This window comes from Anomaloglossus baeobatrachus, chromosome 10 (assembly GCF_048569485.1).
Source record: "Anomaloglossus baeobatrachus isolate aAnoBae1 chromosome 10, aAnoBae1.hap1, whole genome shotgun sequence".
In the NCBI taxonomy this organism is placed as follows: domain Eukaryota; kingdom Metazoa; phylum Chordata; class Amphibia; order Anura; family Aromobatidae; genus Anomaloglossus; species Anomaloglossus baeobatrachus.
In genome coordinates this window covers 109,107,405-109,125,903 of record NC_134362.1, presented here as the reverse complement: position 1 = coordinate 109,125,903, position 18,499 = coordinate 109,107,405, and positions in this window count along the sequence as shown.

Genomic DNA, 18,499 nt, shown 5'->3' with positions numbered 1-18,499 from the left:
AGAAGTAATCTGGGGTCTTTCGGTCAATGGGGGCTGTATCTTACACACAAATGCCGAGATGTAATCTGAGGATTTCCAACATGTCATTCAGTGGCTCCAGATCTTCTGGAAGGAAAACAGGTTGTGGTGAGCGAGCGAGCAATTCTTTGGTATTGAAGATCAATCTTATACAGGATATGTTTCTTGGACGGTATGATGGATGTAAGCCAATCAGTAGTTATCTGAAGTTTACCCGCTGCCGCAACGAATGTCGCCAACATAATATCATTATACTACTAGCCCTTCATACCCATGGCACCTTGCCAATATTTATTATTACAATAGAGCTAAGTTGCTGGTTATTGTCTCTGTAAAGCTATCTATAATAAGATTTTCAGTAATATTTTCACACTGTAATTTATACTGTGGTATTCACTGATGCTTGTATTCTGTTAAATAGTAAACGGCGTTATAGGCTGCTTTAGTGACACCTATCATTTTACAAGCATTTTTAATTTTGTGTTAGTTTTTTTCACCATTAATTTTTCTTTTGTGCATGTTGCTAAATTATATAAGTAAATTATTTTCTTGTATTTAAAAAATAAAATGTGTTAATGGCTGTGTTGAGTTATTTAGTGGGCACATCAAATTTACAATGTTATACAAAATAGTATTCACTTTGTGATCTACTGTATTTCCATAAACATTCACAAACCCCTTAAGTAATATACAGGACTATTTATCTTAAAAATTAGTTAACAGGGTTACTTCATTTTTGCTTATTGATACACCAAGGGTTAAGGGGTTTTTCCCATCATAGAAATTGATCGATTTCTGATTACTGGGGTTTTACTGCTGGGAATTCCAATGATCCTGAGAATGGATCTTGATATGGTGCAGTGCTCCCTTCAAACATTTTCCCTATAAGCAGTATTATTGGCAACGAGCAGTGATTAGGGCTGCAGCACAACTCTGTTTCTAAAGATATGCTTGTTTGTATAATCTACTAAATCTTAAAGGGATTGGAAAATTAACTCATATGCACAATAGTATGTTTTCTTTCAATATCATATGAACCTAAACCAAAACTATTGTGTTCAACTAAATATAATATACATGTGCACTATGGTGTGCCGCGTCCACGTCCTAGCTTCAGATTAATAAAATAGATGGTGTTCATGAGCTGAGACAACAAATTATAAAAAAAATCCCTGCTATGAAATTTTTTTGCAATAAATTTGTGTTAATATAATCACCCAATTCTCCGGTATCCAGCACTTTTCAGCTCTTCTTCTCAGTGACATCACTATTCAGACTATACGTCTCACTCACTACTAACTACATACTACACTACATACACATATACACAGATTTAGTAAGCGAAAAAACTTCATGGGAAGGCTTCTTGAAAGGGAATCTGTCACCAGGTTTTTGCTCCCCCATCTGAGAGCAGCATAAGGTAGAGACAGAGACACTGATTCCACTTTTACTAGGCAATGCTCCCACTAGCCAGATTCCTACTCCACACTGATGATGGGCAAATACCCCGAAACGGCTGTCTGTGGATGGATACCATGTTTGGCATAGGTGGTCTCCTTGACTGGAGACTGCTCTTCCCATGGTTGCTCCTTCCCGGTGAAAGACCTGGCTAGTTTCCTGCCAGCGTTGAGACATGTGATGGTGTCTCCGCAGGCCTTCTTGCTTTGAATATTACCCAGGGGGCATTGCTCTAGAATCACTGCGTTGAGAAACACGTGATGGTGTCTCCGCAGTGGTGGATGTTGATCTCCCTAAGGTCAACCATCCTTGCTCACATAGCATACAAAAATATGGCGAAGCCCAAATAATATTTTGGGGGGGCAAAAAGTCCTGCATACAGTCCTGGATGGAGTATGCTGAGCCTTGTAGTTCTGCAGCTGCTGTCTGTCTGTATGGAGGAGAGCAGACAGCAGCTGCAGAACAGCAAGGCTCAGCATGCTCCATTCACTAGTGTATGCAGGAGAGCAGACAGCAGCTGCAGAACTACAAGGCTCAGCATACTCCATCCAGGACTGTATGCAGGAGTTTTTTGTCCACCAAAAAAATGACGTGTGCGTCGCCATATTTTTGTATGCTAGCCAGGTACAGCAGGCAGCTACGGGCTGCCCCCAACCCCCAGCTGCCTATTTGTACCCGACTGGGAACTAAAAAAATAGGGAAGCCCGTTTTTTTTAATTATTTCACTTATTTCATGAAATAATTAAAAAACAAATGACGTGGGCTTCGCCATATTTTTGTGTCCAGCCAGGTACAACTAGGCAGCTGGGGATTGGAATCCGCAGCACAGATTAGCCCGAGGTTTCTGGGCGCCTCTGCTGCGAATCGCAATCCGCAGCCGCCCCAGAAAATGGCGCATTCATAGAAGCGCCATCATCTGGCGCTGTATCCAACTCTTCCAACAGCCCTGGTGACGGTGGCTTGCTGGGTAATAAGGGTTAATACTGGCTTTGTTTTACTAGCTAGTATTAAGCCAGAGATTCTTAATGTCAGGCAAGTTTGACCCGGCCATTAAGAATCTCCAATAAAGGGTTAAAAAAGACACCACACAGAGAAAAAATACTTTAATAGAAATAAATACACAGACACATTAGAGACTCCATGTTTATTACTCCCTCTTATCCCTCCATGATCCTGCTCTTCTGTCTTCTTTCTCCTTCAACACATGCAGCTCTGCTCCATCAGCAGCGCTGTATAGGAAGAAGGTGGTGCTATTCCCCGTGCAGTGTTCTCACTCCGTGAGTGAGAAGGAGCTGCTGCTTGTGAGCGGTGACGTCACCACTGTCAGGCGCGTTGCTATAGCAACGGTGATCTCTGTTATTGACCGGATGTGGCAGCTGGTTTATAACGGAACGGGGAAGCAGACCAGGAACCCAACCGCATGCCAGAGCATGTCCCCGGTACACGGCGATACACAAACGATTACCGCGTACTGGAGAGATGCACTCGCAGGTCCTACATGACGCGTCATAGTCATGTGACCAGTCTGTAGCCAATGAGATAACAGACACGTGACTGGTCACATGGCTATTTTGACGTCACGATAGGTCCTGTCATCACTGCTGGCAGTGCTGATTACCGGGTGGACGCAGCGATCATCGGATGGAATAGCGACAGGAGTCAGAGTGCAGGACGGATCGCGGGGACCGGTAAGTGTTTTGGCAATGTTTATTAACTGTATGTGTACATTTATAATGTGTTTTTATGTGTTTGTGATTGCCTCCCATTGTTTCCAATGGAGTTCGAGCGGTTCGCCGAACCGGTTCTCCGAACCGAACTTGAACAAGACCTCAGTTTGGGGAACCAAGCTCGAGCCGAACCGCGACTGGTTCACTCATCTCTAGTGATCACACTTCAAAAGTTTGGCAGTTTCAAGACTGCTGAATCCCTCTGCAAGACATCTCACAATTTTGGACTTTTCAGAGCCTGTCAAATCTCTCTTCTGACCCATTTTGCTAAAGGAAAGGAAGTCTTTTACTAGGCAACGCTCCCACTAGCCAGATTCCTACTCCACACTGATGAGGGGCAAATACCCCGAAACGGCTGTCTGTGGATGGATACCATGTTTGGCATAGGTGGTCTCCTTGACTGGAGACTGCTCTTCCCGTGGTTGTTCCTTCCCGGTGAAAGACCTGGCTAGTTTCCTGCCAGCGTTGAGACATGTGATGGTGTCTCTGCAGGCCTTCTTGCTTTGAATATTACCCAGGGGGCATTGCTCTAGAATCACTGCGTTGAGAAACACGTGATGGTGTCTCCGCAGTGGTGGATGTTGATCTTCCTAAGGTCAACCTTCCTTGCTCACATAGTCTTTTACTAGGCAATGCTCCCACTAGCCAGATTCCTACTCCACACTGATGAGGGGCAAATACCCCGAAACGGCTGTCTGTGGATGGATACCATGTTTGGCATAGGTGGTCTCCTTGACTGGAGACTGCTCTTCCCGTGGTTGTTCCTTCCCGGTGAAAGACCTGGCTAGTTTCCTGCCAGCGTTGAGACATGTGATGGTGTCTCCGCATGCCTTCTTGCTTTGAATATTTTTGTATGCTAGCCAGGTACAGCAGGCAGCTATGGGATGCCCCCAACCCCCAGCTGCCTATTTATACCCGGCTGGGAACCAAAAATATAGGGAAGCCCTTTTTTTTATTATTTCATGAATTTCATGAAATAATTAAAAAACAAATGAAGTGGGCTTCGCCATAATTTTGTGTCCAGCCAGGTAAAACTAGACAGCTGGGGATTGGAATCCGCAGCACAGGTTGGCCTGAGCTTTCTGGGCCCCTCTGCTGCAAATTGCAGTCCGCAGCTGCCCCAGAAAATGGCGCTTTCATAGAAGCGCCATCATCTGGTGCTGTATCAAACTCTTCCAACACCCCTGGTGACGGTAGCTTGCTGGGTAATAATGGGGTTAGGGCTAGCTGTATATTATCAACTGGCTCTAAGCCCGAAATTCATGGTGGCACGCCAATATTAGACATGGCCACCATGAATTTCTAGTACCGATAAAAAGAACCACAACACACAGAAAAATATTTTTATTATAAATAAAACAAAACACAATTAGTGACTGCATCTTTATTGAAATAAAGAACCCCCTTCCGCAGTAATCCTGGGTCAAGGGTCCTGCGCCGTCCAATCTGGATCCAATATCATCTGATCGGTTTGCTGGAAGGCAAAGTGATCAGATGATGTGTCAGGTTCAAGGGCCTTAATCACATGACACAGCAGCTGATTGTATAAACGGCTTTTAGTGTCGACTTATTGTGTCAGCTGATCCCGTCAGGTGACCGCATCAGCTGATCATCGCCAGGTCTGAGAAAGAGAGAGAGAGAAAGAAAATAGAGAGAGAAAGAGAAAGAAGAGAGAGAAAGAAGCAAAAGAGGAGAAAGAAGAGAAAGAGAGAGAAAGAAGAGAGAGAAGAAAAAGAGGAGAAAGAAGAGAAAGAAGAGAAAGAAAGGAGAGAGGGCAAGGAGAGAAAGAAAGGAGAGAGAGAGAAAGAAGAGAAAGAAAGGAGAGAGAGAGAAAGGAGAGAAAGAAAGGAGAGAGATAGGAGAGAGGGAAAGGAGAGAGAAATGAGAGAAAAAAAGGAGAGAGAAAGGAGAGAAAGAAAAGAGAGAAAGAAAGGAGAGAAATAAAGGAGAGAGATATGAGAGAGAGAAAGGAGAGAGAGAGGAGAGAGAGAAAGAAAGGAGAGAGAGAAAGAAGAGAAAGAGAGAAGGAAGAGAGAGAGAAAGAGAGAAAGAAGAGAAAGAGGAGAAAGACGAGAAAGAAGAGAAAGTAGAGAAAGAAGAGAAAGAAAGGAGAGAGAGAAAGGAGAGAAAGAAAGGAGAGATAGGAGAGAGGGCAAGGAGAGAAAGAAAGGAGAGAGAGAGAAAGAAGAGAAAGAAAGGAGAGAGAGAGAAAGGAGAGAAAGAAAGGAGAGAGATAGGAGAGAGGGAAAGGAGAGAGAAATGAGAGAAAAAAAGGAGAGAGAAAGGAGAGAAAGAAAAGAGAGAAAGAAATGAGAGAAATAAAGGAGAGATATGAGAGAGAGAAAGGAGAGAGAGAGGAGAGAGAGAAAGAAAGGAGAGAGAGAAAGAAGAGAAAGAGAGAAGGAAGAGAGAGAGAAAGAGAGAAAGAAGAGAAAGAGGAGAAAGACGAGAAAGAAGAGAAAGTAGAGAAAGAAGAGAAAGAAAGGAGAGAGAGAAAGGAGAGAAAGAAAGGAGAGATAGGAGAGAGGGAAAGGAGAGAGAGAGAAAGGAGAGAGGGAAAGGAGAGAGAGAGAAAGGAGAGAAAGAAAGGAGAGAGAGAAAGGAGAGAAAGAAAAGAGAGAGATAGGAGAGAGAAAGGACAGAGAGAGAGCAAAAGGAGAGAGAAATGAGAGAGAGAGAGAAATAAAGGAGAGATATGAGAGAGAGAGAGGAGAGAGAGAGGAGAGAGAGAAAGAAAGGAGAGAGAGAAAGAAGAGAGAGAAGGAAGAGAGAGAGAAAAAGAGAAAGAGGAGAAAGAAGAGAAAGAAGAGAAAGTAGAGAAAGAAGAGAAAGAAAGGAGAGAGAGAAAGGAGAGAAAGAAAGGATAGAGAGATAGGAGAGAGGGAAAGGAGAGAGAGAGTAAGGAGAGAAAGAAAGGAGAGAGAGAAAGGAGAGAAAGAAAAGAGAGAGAGATAGGAGAGAGAGAAAGGAGAGAGAGAGAAAGGAGAGAGAGAAATGGGAGAGAGAGAGAAAGGAGAGAGAGAAATGAGAGAGAAAGAAAGGAGATAGAGAAAGAAGAGAAAGAGAGAAGGAAGAGAGAGAGAGAAAGAGAGAAAGAAGAGAGAGAAGAGAAAGGAGAAAGAAGAGAGAGAAAGGAGAGAAAGAAAGGAGAGAGAGAAAGGAGAGAAAGAAAGGAGAGAGAGAAAGGAGAGAAAGAAAGGAGAGAGAAAGGAGAGAAATACAGTAGAGAGAGACAGGAGAGAGGGAAAGGAGAGAGAGAGAGAAGAGAAAGAGGAGAAAGAAGAGAAAGAATAGAAAGTAGAGAAAGAAGATAAAGAAAGGAGAGAGAGAAAGGAGAGAAAAAAGGAGAGAGAGATAGGAGAAAGAAAGGAGAGAAATAGAGAGAGAGAGAGAGCTCACAGCTGATGTCCGGCTCCTCCTCTCAGTGCATATTTAAATTATATTTATAAATATATTATAAATATAATTTAAAATTAAAAATAAAACAAATAAATAAATAATTTTACTGGGTCTAGAACTCACAACCTCATGCTCCCTAGGTGAGCATTCTATCCACTATGCTATTGCTTCCAATTTGGTAGTCTTGAAGTCTGGATTGCTGAAGTCTCAGCTGACCATGTGATTCATTTCATTGCTATGTGAAGCTCATGCAGAGCACTCATGTTCTGTAGCAGAGATGACAGTGTTGTGTGGATTACGTCGGACCTGAATGGGTATTGTAGGATTTTAATAGAATGGTGAAACTGTGTTTTTTGGTCTTTTATTCCAAATAAAGGATTTTTCGCTGTGTGTGTTTATTTAAAGAGAAGGAGCCAGCACGATTTCTATACTGTATTTGTTGATAAATTAGAGATTAGCTTGAGGCAGCACTTACCTGGTGCTTTTAATTCCCGCACCTGTGACTGAGTCACAGCTGTGGGCGGGACAGGCCCAGGCAAGTGCTGCTAAGATTAAAAAGCCTGTGGACAGGGCCGGTGGCTGTGTGTGAACAGTCACCAATAGCTAAACCAGTTTACAGATAGAACAACCAAAAAAGGGTGCTGCCTCAAGCAGTTCTGCATTTGATGTGTGAGGCCATATGGCACCCCGAACAAAATATAATATTTAGTGTAGGACTGCCCCATGGGGTTTGCCGTGACGTTGGCGGGGTGGCTCAAAATATTGCAATGTTTTGCCAAAAATCTCTAATTTATCAACAAATACAGTATAGAAATCGTGCTGGCTCCTTCTCTTTGTGTGTTTATTTACTCTCACTTTATAAATAGATAATTCTAATTTAAAATTATAGATTTAAAAAAAAAAAAATATATATTCTTCATCAGGACTAGAACTCCAAATGTTATGCTTCTTAGGCAGGCGCTTTATCCACTAGTCTATTGCTTCTTACAATATAGATAGGCAGATTTTCTAATCTTGAAGCCTGCTGTGCTGACTGAAGTCTCTGCTAACTGGATGAGTAACTTCATTGCTACAGAGCCACTACATCTATGAGAGAGCAGAACTGACCTTGTCGTGTGGATTACTTCGGGCCTGGAGGGGTATTTTTGGGATTAATTAAGGGGTGAACTAGGGTTGTTTTTTTGTCTTTTATTCCAAATAAAGGATTTTTCAGTGTGTGTGTTTCTTTACTTTCACTTACAGTTTAATCATGGACGGTATCTCGGGTAGACGCCTGCCATGATTAAACTCATTATTACCCCAATTACCACCGCACCAGAGCAATTTGGGATGAGCCGGGTAGAGTCCCGCAGGACTGTCACACCTAATGGATGCGGCAATTCTGGGCGGCTGCAGGGTGATATTGTTAGGGTGGTGGGCTCACAATACCGTGGAGCTCTCCATCCTGACAATACCAGCCTCCAGCCATGCGGCTTTATCCTGACTGGTATCAAATATGGGGGGACCGCATTTTTTTTTTATTATTTATTTATTTATTTTAATGCATGATATAGACCCGCCCACCGGAGGCTGTGATTGGTTGCAGTGAGACAGCTGTCCCTCAGCTTGGGGACGTGTCTGACTGCAACCAATCATAAGCACCGGTGGGCGGGGAAAGCACGGAGTAACTAATTGACTAATGAAGCAGCAGCCATTTTCTAAAGAGGAAAAGACGCCGCAGATTTGTGACAGCCGGGGAGCGAGACGCACGTGATCGGTGAGTAGGAAAGGGAGAGGGATTGTGTTGGGGACGCAGGACACATGCAGATAGCAACATGTGCACATAGCCTTACTGTGAAAAGCCACATTTATAGTGATCGAACCGTTCTCGAACGTAACTCGAGCTGTCGAACTTTTAGCAAAAAGCTCGAGTTCTAGTTCTATCTAGAACATCCCCCAAAATCACTGGAACCGCAAACTGGCGAACCGCGAACCACGAACCGCTCTCAACTCTAGTGATCACCGAACAATCAAGCATTTAATGGCAAATAGCCAACAGGGTCGCAAGAAGCATGTTGGGCAAAAAAGGCGCAAAATAACTGCCCATGAATTGAGGAAAATCAAGCGTGAAGCTGCCAAGATGCCATTTGCCAACAGTTTGGCCATATTTCAGAGCTGCAACATTACTGGAGTATCAAAAAGCACAAGGTGTGCCATATTAAGGGACATGGCCAAGGTAAGGAAGGCTGAAAAACGACCACCTTTGAACAAGAAACATAAGATAAAACGTCAAGACTGGGCCAAGAAATATCTTAAGACTGATTTTTCAAAGATTTTATGGACTGATGAAATGAGAGTGACTCTTGATGGGCCAGATGCATGGGCCAGAGGCTGGATCAGTAAAGGGCAGAGAGCTCCACTCCGACTCAGACGCCAGCAAGGTGGAGGTGGGGTACTGGTGTGGGCTAGTATCATCAAAGATGAACTTGTTGGACCTTTTCGGGTTGAGGATGGAGGGAAGCTCAATTCTCAGACCTACTGCCAGTTTCTGGAAGACAACTTCTTCAAGCAGTGGTACTGGAAGAAGTCGGTATCGTACAAGAAAAACATGATTTTCATGCAGGACAATGCTCCATCACATGCATCCAACTACTCCACAGCGTGGCTGGCCAGGAAAGGTCTAAAAGATGAAAAAATAATGACATTCCCCCCTTGTTCACCTGATCTGAACCTCAAAGAGAACCTGTGGTCTCTCATAAAATGTGAGATCTACAGAGAGGGAAAACAATACACCTCTTGGAACAGTGTCTGGGAGGCTCTGGTGGCTGCTGCATGCAATGTTGATCGTAAAAAGATCAAGCAACTGACAGAATCTATGGTTGGTAGGCTGTTGAGTGTCATCATAAAGAAATGTGGCTATATTGGTCACTAATTTTTTGGGGTTTTGTTTTTGCATGTCAGAAATGTTTATTTCTAAATTTTGTGCAGTTATATTGGTTTACCTGGTGAAAATAAACAAGTGAGATGGGAATATATTTGGTTTTTATTATGTTGCCTAATAATTCTGCATAGTAATAGTTACCTGCACAAACAGATATCCTCCTAATATAGCTAAAGCTAAAAAAAACCCACTCCAACTTCCAAAAATATTAAGCTTTGATATTTATGAGTCTTTTGGGTTGATTGAGAACATAGTTGTTGATCAATAATAAAAAAATCCTCTAAAATACAACTTGCCTAATAATTCTGCACACGGTGTAGAAAGCTAATAAATATGCTGGACTACCTGGCAGCAGGCCAAAATAGTCCTGTAATGATAGTCTACTGCTGATTAAACAGTGATTTTATCAAAATTACACTAAGCCACTCAGTAAATGAAAGACCGGTGGAATCAGGACCTCTGCTCCGACGTTATGCCGCTCTCAGATTAAGTGGCAAAAACCCGGTAACAGATTCCCATTAAAGGAAACCTGTCAGGTCCCCTGGACACCCAGATCCATGAGTAGTTCTGGGGGCATATCTAGAATCCCTGTCTAACAGTCACTGATATAATAGCATATGAGGATCCCCTGAGGATTCAGTTGCCACAGAGGTACTGCATCTCAGCCAGGAGGTGTGGTATTCCATCTTGGGTAAGGAGAAGGTCAACACCGGTTCACATAGAAGCACGACACCTAAGCTCAGAAACTCCTCATCAGACATGGCAGAGGGCCTGATTATAACTGAAGCCAGGCTGGAGGGGTGGAGTCATAGGAATGGGATCACAATACTACAAGTAGGAACACAGTGTGGAGTGGGGAAAGAGAAAGAGGAGCAGTGGAGGAGCTAAGACCTGCGGCTTGGAGCAGGTACCGCTCAGCCTGGGCACCGACAGAAAGGGTCCTAGAGACCACGGGAGCTAACCTTCCGTGGCCTTGTTCCACATATAATCTAAAGGTGGAAGGACTAGGTCGCACCACGGGCATTGGTCCCTAGGCTAGAGGACTATAACCTACGGGCTTCGCTAGCAAAACCAATGGCTGGGGTGACTTCAAGCACCACAGCCACACACCACACACAAATTTCCTGGAAGGTAACCCAAAAGGAGCAAGGGATAGAACTTTACGCCACCCCACAGGGTTCAAGGGCACTGATACAGGGTTCAGTGAGCGAGGGCGCCAGGCACGAGGGCAAAGCAAGTACAGAGACAACTAGGAAAGAGTACCCTTTAGAAAGATGCAGCGGACTCGACCTTCGAACTACCCGGGATCGGCTGGAGCCCATCACGGTGAATCCCGGCACTCCAAAGGATGTCCCTGGCATGAGCTACAGCTACAGTGAGTAAAAACCTTGAGACTGCATCCCTGTGTCGCTCCGTTATTTACCTGCGCCCACCATCATAGACTACTACTACCACCCCCATCCGCCCTGGGGCCTATCTCTACCTGTGGAGAGCTGCACCATCTAAGCTGCATCACCATCTGCCCCGGGGAGCCCCATCTCGCAGTGGTGGCACCTAACTTGCCGCATACCACAAGTGGCATCACAAATAAACTATCACCATCCCCTACATCTTCCCTAAATGATACCACCGGAGTCACGGAGCTGGGCCACGCCACCGCGGTGCTGCAGATCCAGAACCGCTGCCTGGTAACGAGTCACGCCACGACCTCCATGCGAGCGTGTTAATTTGGCATCACAAACAGGATTTCGTGCAGACTGTGTGAAAAAACTATGTGCTGGCAGCCATTGAAAAAGAACAGGTGCCATGTGCAACTATACAGCTTGGGTGTATCCGCCCTTCGTGGGCTGGGGAGTGGCATGGCACGAAAAGCCGCACCCGCTCCCTGCAGCACAATACCAGAAACGAAACTTACCTTAGGGCCCAGTGGGCCTGCCTCCCCAGGAAGTGTCAAAGGATGCAGGATGCAAACTATGCAGAAAGATTTGGAGTGCGCCATGGCAAGTCGCAACCGGGACAACCTGAAGAGCGGGCTGGCAGCGACCAGCTCCCCTAGCTGTCCGGAGAATGCCTCAGTGCCACAACCAGTCCTGGATCCTCACTATCTCGAGGAAGAGGTGAAGCGGCTCGGACGCCGGCTGCTGGAGCTCCAAGCGGGTGCGGTCCAGCAATGGCAGGCATTCATGATGGAGGTGGTGGCGGAGGGACATGCCCTGATGGACCGTGCACCACCAGCCCCGGAGGAAAAGACCAGCACCGGAGAGGTAACAGAGACGACATCCCCTGTTGCCCCAGTCGCTGAGGACATCCTATTGGGACCCATGTCAGCTCCCCCTGCCCTTGCACTGGGTCAGGTGCAGCGTCGCTTGACCTTGGACATCATGGCCGGCGGTGGGAGAGGACTGGCGGCCCTTTTAAATCCTACCATTACTGTTAGTGCCATCACGGTGTCCTGCCAGGAGCAGTTGTTAAAATTGCAAGCGGAGTGGGAACAGCACCAGGCAAGATGGGAGGAGATGAAGGCCCGCAATATGGCTACCAAGAAATGGCTCTGCAAGGTACGACCATCAGAGCAGGGACCGCTAAGCTACAGGACGGCCATCCAGTTTGACCTGGAGAAAGGTTGGGGTTTTGCTAAGGAGACAGACCTAACTAAGGACATCTTCATCTCTTGGCAGGATGTGGAAGCCCATCTCCAAAACGGTCATCCTAAACGTGACCTCTACCCGGGTGATGTGGTCGCGTACAACCGCTACAAAGGCGAGCGTGGCTGGTACGCCTTAAATGTGCAGCTTCTGGAGATTGCACCGGAGTGTGTCTCAGACCGGGAGGCTGCCAACTAAGTTTTGAAAGTTTTAAGTAAATGTAAATATCTTTTGCTGATGTTTTTCTTTGATACTGCATTATGTGTGTGTTAAATGGACAACTGGGCCACTGGACTATGTGTGGCTATGACTTCCTGTGTATATAGTTGTGCTGATTACAGAGCCCTCAAGCAGAATTCTTTGATCACAGGAGACAAAACCCATCTGGTGGGACAGAAGCAATGAAGCGTGATCAGGAACGCTCTGTCGCCCACCCAGAGCCTACATTGGGGGTTTTCTTGTGGCGGGTCCCCCACATTGTTTATTGTTCCTACAAGTTTGCACATCAGAGGAGCGGTGCAAGGATACTTGACATTGTACTCTTCAACAAAAATGTTATTATGAAAAAGCTAATGTTTTATACTGACAAGTTTTAATAGTGTAATGTAAGAGTTTATCATGTTGGTAATGTTCAAGAGAGTGCCTTCCATAAAGGGAAGAAAATGTTAAAAATGTTTACAGTATACAAAAATGTTACATTTCTTCACCACTGTGTTTGTGTTTTTTTCCAGCCGGTGGATGTGCTGGGATTTGCTGTGGTGGTGTGTGGCGCCCCTGAGGCTTCAGTCGCCATAGAGGTACTGCATCTCAGCCAGAGGTGTGGTATTCCATCTTGGGTAAGGAGGAGGTCAACACCAGTTCACATAGAAGCTCAGAAACACCTCATCAGACATGCCAGAGGGCATGATTATACCCGAAGCCAGGCTGGGGAGGGGAGTCATAGGAGTGGGAACACGATAGTACAAGTGGGAACACAGTGTGGAGTGTGGAGAGAGAAAGAGGAGCAGTGGAGGAGCTAAGACCCGCGGCCTGGAGCAGGTACCGCTCATCCCAGGCACCGACAGAAAGGGTCCTAGAGACCACGGGAGCTAACCTTCCATGGCCTTGTTCCACACATAATCTACAGGTGGAAGGACTAGGTCGCACCATGGGGATTGGTCTCTAGGCTAGAGGAGTGTAACCTACGGGCTCCGCTAGCAAAACCAATGGCTGCGGTGATTTCAAGCTCCACAGTCACACAACGCATATGAATTCATTGGAAGGTGACTCAAAAGAACTAAGTGATAGAACTTTACGCCACCCCACAGGGTTCAAGGGCACTGATACAGGGTTCAGTGAGCAAGGGCGCAAGGCAGGAGGGCAAAGCAAGTGCAGAGACGACTAGGAAAGAGTACCCTTTAGAAAGGTGCACTGGACTCGACCTCCGAACTACCCAGGATCGGCTGGAGCCCATCATGGTGATTCCCAGCACTCCAAAGGTGGTCCCTGGCGTGTGTAACTGGCTACAGTGAGTAAAAACCTTGAGACTGCATCCCTGTGTCGCTCCGTTATTCGCCTGCGCCCGCCATCATAGACTACTCCTACCACCCCCATCTGCTCTGGGGCCTAGCTCTATCTGTGGAGAGCTGCACCATCTAAGCTGCGTCATCATCTGCCCCGGGGAGCCCCATGTCACAGCAGCGGCACCTAACTTGCCGCATACCACAGGTGGCGTCACGAATAAACTATCACCATCCCCTACATCTTCCCTAAACTACACCGCCGGGATTACAGAGTCGGGCCACACCACCGCGGTGCCCCAGAGCCAGAACTTCTGCCCAGTAACGAGTCAGATGCTATACAATTGACATTGATCCATGGACTAAAGGCCGCTTTACACGCGGCGATTTATCGTACGATCGCATTAGCGATTGCACCCGCCCCCATCGTTTGTGCAATACGGGCAATTTGTTGCCCTTGTCGCACAAAGTCGTAAACCCCCGTCACACGTACTTACATTCAAAACGACCTCGCTGTGGGCGGCGAACATCCTCTTCCTGAAGGGGGAGGGATGTTCGGTGCCACAGTGACGTCACACAGCGGCCAGCCAATAGAAGCGGAGGGGCGGAGATGAGCGGAATGTTTACGTCCCGCCCACCTCCTTCCTTCCGCATTGCCGGCGGGACGCAGGTAAGCTGTGTTCATCGTTCCCGGGGTGTCACACGGAGCGATGTGTGCTGCCTCGGGAACGATGAACAACCTGCGCGCAGAAGGACTTCGATTTTTTGAAAATGAGCGACGTGTCAATGAGCAGTCGCTTGTAGCTGTCACACACTACGATATGTCAAACGATGCCGGATGTGCGTCACTAACGACGTGACCCCGACGACATATCGTTAGATATATTGTAGCGTGTAACGTGCCCTTTAGCCTGTGTCTCTTGAGCAGAATCACTGGGGAGGGAGGGCGGGGTGAGGCGAGAACCAGCCGGGACATCTTAGAGCAAATGGAAATCAGAGCAAAACTAACAAAGTTTTCCCCTCAACAAGTGGGGAGAGTCAAAGAGCTACTGAGACTGTATCAAGAGGTGTTTGCCCACCATGATGACACTTCAGCTACACCAGAGAAGATAGTGACAAACACCCAGGAAGAAAAAGGTCTCCACTTAGGTGAGTATAATGTGCAGTGTTTAATGTTATATATTATACAGATAGGTGTGTGTCACACATGGGGTGGGGTGTAATATTAGAATAGAATATCACACCTTATACATAACACACACAGTGAACATAATTAGACATAATATATATCACAAAGTAATAGAGATGGGTTCTCAACATCGCGCCAATGACCAAAAAGGATTGAAGATAGGATTAATGTTTCTTTATTTTCATGCACAGGTCAACACGTTTCAGGAGTCTCAGCTCCCTTCATCAGGACAAACAGGAAAAAGAACATCAAATCTGCTGTAACAGTGAGCAAGTCAGCATTATATTCCACTCCATTGACGTCACAGAACCGTGTATTTTTGCACGGAGGTTGTTTTGTCTTTCTTCCCACTCTCACGTTCACAAAGATGGTGTTTACTTAGTGCTAGATCTTGATATCGGATGCCGAGCATGTGTGGTCATCTTTTTCCCACGCTTCTGAACTTGATTAACCTTTCATTTGCCGGCTTAATACTGAACTCCTGTGAACTCCATAGTGACAGATGCTATGAGCCGTATTCTGGCACCCGCTTCTTCTTTGTAATGTGTTTCTATTGAAATTTGTAAACTTCGTTCTAGTTTTAGATATCCTTATATAGGCATCTTTGTGGCAGGATATTGTAAAAACAGAATTCATACACACATACTATTTGTATTATTGACCAAATTTGTCTAGTAATTTTAACACGGGTTGATAGTGTTAAATGTTAAATGTTAAAAGTGTAATTAACACACCTTTCATGCCTTCCTTCCACATTCTCTGACACAAGAATTAAGTTCTAGGTAGTTTTAACACACTGATTTTTTGGATTTTTACACATATATATATTTTTTCTTTTTATAATACATTTTACAATGCTTTATTGTTCATATTGGTTACAGAAAAGTGGTACAATATAGATATTTTTTATAACTCAATGAATTGGATGTTATACGTCATGTTTATTTTCAAATGTATAGGATCACGCCAAGTTTTTTTCAATGTGGGTGGTTCTGTGACGTCAATGGAGTGGGATATAATGCTGACTCCCTCACTGTTACAGCAGATTTGATGTTTGTTTGCCTGTTTGTCCTGATGAAAGGAGCTGAGACTCCTGACACGCGTTGACCTGTGCATGAAAATAAAGAAACATTAATCCTATCTTCAATCCTTTTTGGTCATTGGCGCGATGTTGAAAACCTATCTCTATTACTTTCTGCTATCTGCCAATTTTGGAACTGCAGCCTTTGACCTGGAGTGTACATGCTTATATAGGAGTTGTGACTGGCACAACTTCTATAGGTGAGTTTGATTTTATTAATTAACCCCTTCCTTATTGGGGTAAGATCCTATTGCGCTTTCTTTTCCACAGTTATTTCCATAATATATATATCACAGTATACATAAAATAGGGTGTAATATATATATGCAGCGTCGGTCTGGCATGCTGGGGTAGCAGGGAAACCCCCGGTAGGCTCCGACCTTGTTTTCAAACTAAGCTGTCCCCGACAGCATGCAGGGACCCTCCTCCAGGTGTATTAAAATGACCTGTGGCCGCTGCTTCTTACACCATCAGGCCGCCGCTGCAGGTCTGTATGTGGCAGTCAGATTACGATAGCTTAAGCAGCTACAGGGGGGGCAGAGGGGGTGGTCCTGACCTGGAGGGGACACCCGGAGCTTATGAACTGCAATGCGGCAGGGGCAGAGCAGAAGCTGCTTCAGAGAGGAAGAAAATGTAGCTAGTGGTGGATCAGCAGGATCTGCGATGACTCATGCCCATGTGAGCGTGTGGGAGGAGCCGGGCAGGAGCTGCCGAAGGAGATCCACCATGTGAGGGGGGCATGGGAGGGGGATGGGTGCAGGGTGAGTGACATATGAGGGGTACAGACTCTGACACAGGGGTGTTAAGGAATACTGTGTGTGTGGTATATGGGATTTCAATGTGTTTGAGAGAGGGGTAATTTCGGGTACAGCCAGGCTGTGTGAGATATGCAGGATATGAGGGTGCTGGTTGTGTGTGATTTGGGGAGTGCACAGTGTGTGTAATTTGGGAGGGTGCAGGGTGTGTGTGATTTGGGGGTGCTTGGTGTGTGTGTGTGATTTAGGGGGTGCAGGGTGTGTGTAATTTGGGAGGGTGCAGGGTGTGTGTGATTTGGGGGTGCTTGGTGTGTGTGGGATTTAGGGGGTGCAGGGTGTGTGTGATTTGGGGGGTGCTGGGTGTGTGTGATTTGGGGGGTGCAGGGTGTGTGTGATTTGGGGGGTGCAGGGTGTATGTGATTTGGGGGTGCAGGGTGTGTATGATTTGGTGGTGCTGGGTGTGTGTGATTTGGGGATGCAGGGTGTGTGCACCAGTTCTTGCTGCGTGACATGGGTGAAGTCCACACAGTAACCATATATCAGTAGGGATTAGGGAGAGAAGGATAGCAACAGTCACAGCATGGGATGGGATTGGCAAAGCTGGGTGCTGAGCTGAAAGAAAGGTGCTCTCTTACTCGTCACCCAGCCTTTCTATGTTCTTGTATTAATCTTGTCCTCAGCTCCCAGCTTTCCCATTCTCTGATATCATGAGAAAGCTGGGTGCTGAGAACAAGATGGCTGTCAGAACATAGAAAAACTGGGTGCTGAGGAAAAGAACCAAGTGTCCAGAGTAATTATTCTATACCCCAAGTGTCTTATCCTGTATTGAGTATCAAGTGTCATTATCCTGTACCCCAAGTGTCGGTGTCATTATTCCTGTACCCCCAGTGTCAGTGTTATTATCCTCTACCCCAGTGTCATTATCCTGTACCCCAGTGTCATTATCCTGTACTCCCAGTGTCTGTGTCAGATCCTGTACCCCCAGTGTCAGTGTCATAATCCTGTACCCCCAGTGTCAGTGTTATTATCCTGTACCCCCAGTGTCAGTGTCATTATCCTGTACCCCCAGTATTAGTGTCATTATCCTGTACCCGCAGTGTCAGTGACATTATCCTGTACCCCCAGTGTCATTATCCTGTACCCCCAGTGTCATTATCATTATCCTGTACCCCCAGTGTCATTGTCATTATCCTGTACCCCCTGTGTCAGTGTCCTGTACCCCCATTGTCAGTGTTATTATCTTAGGCTATATGTAATTACTCTTCAGGGAGGCCTCTATATGTGATGATAGTACAGGAGGGGCCTCAATCTAAATATATGTAAAAACAAAAAAAGCCTGATCTGCCTATAGAGCAGTATTGTCAGAATACACAGGACTATTAAAGGGTATATCTAACATGTTAGGCTATGTGTGCACGTTGCGGTTTTTCTTATGTTTTTGTCGTGTTTTAAACTGCACTGTGTCAATGACAAAATGCATGCATTTTGCTTCCCCAGCAAAGTTTATGAGAAATCAGAATTTCACTGCGCATGTTGTAGTTTTTTTGTCAGCGTTTTGTTGACAAATATTTGTCAAAATCTTTGACACAAAAAAAGCAGCACATCACTTATAATAATAATTTTATTCATTTATATAGCCCTATTAATTCCACAGCACTTTACATAAATTGGTAATACTGTCCCCATTCGGGCTCACAATCTAGAGTCCCTATCTGTATGTCTTTGGAGTGTGGGAGGAAACTGGAGAACCCGGAGGAATGCCACACAAACACGGGGAGAACATACAAACTCCTTGCAGATAGTGTCCT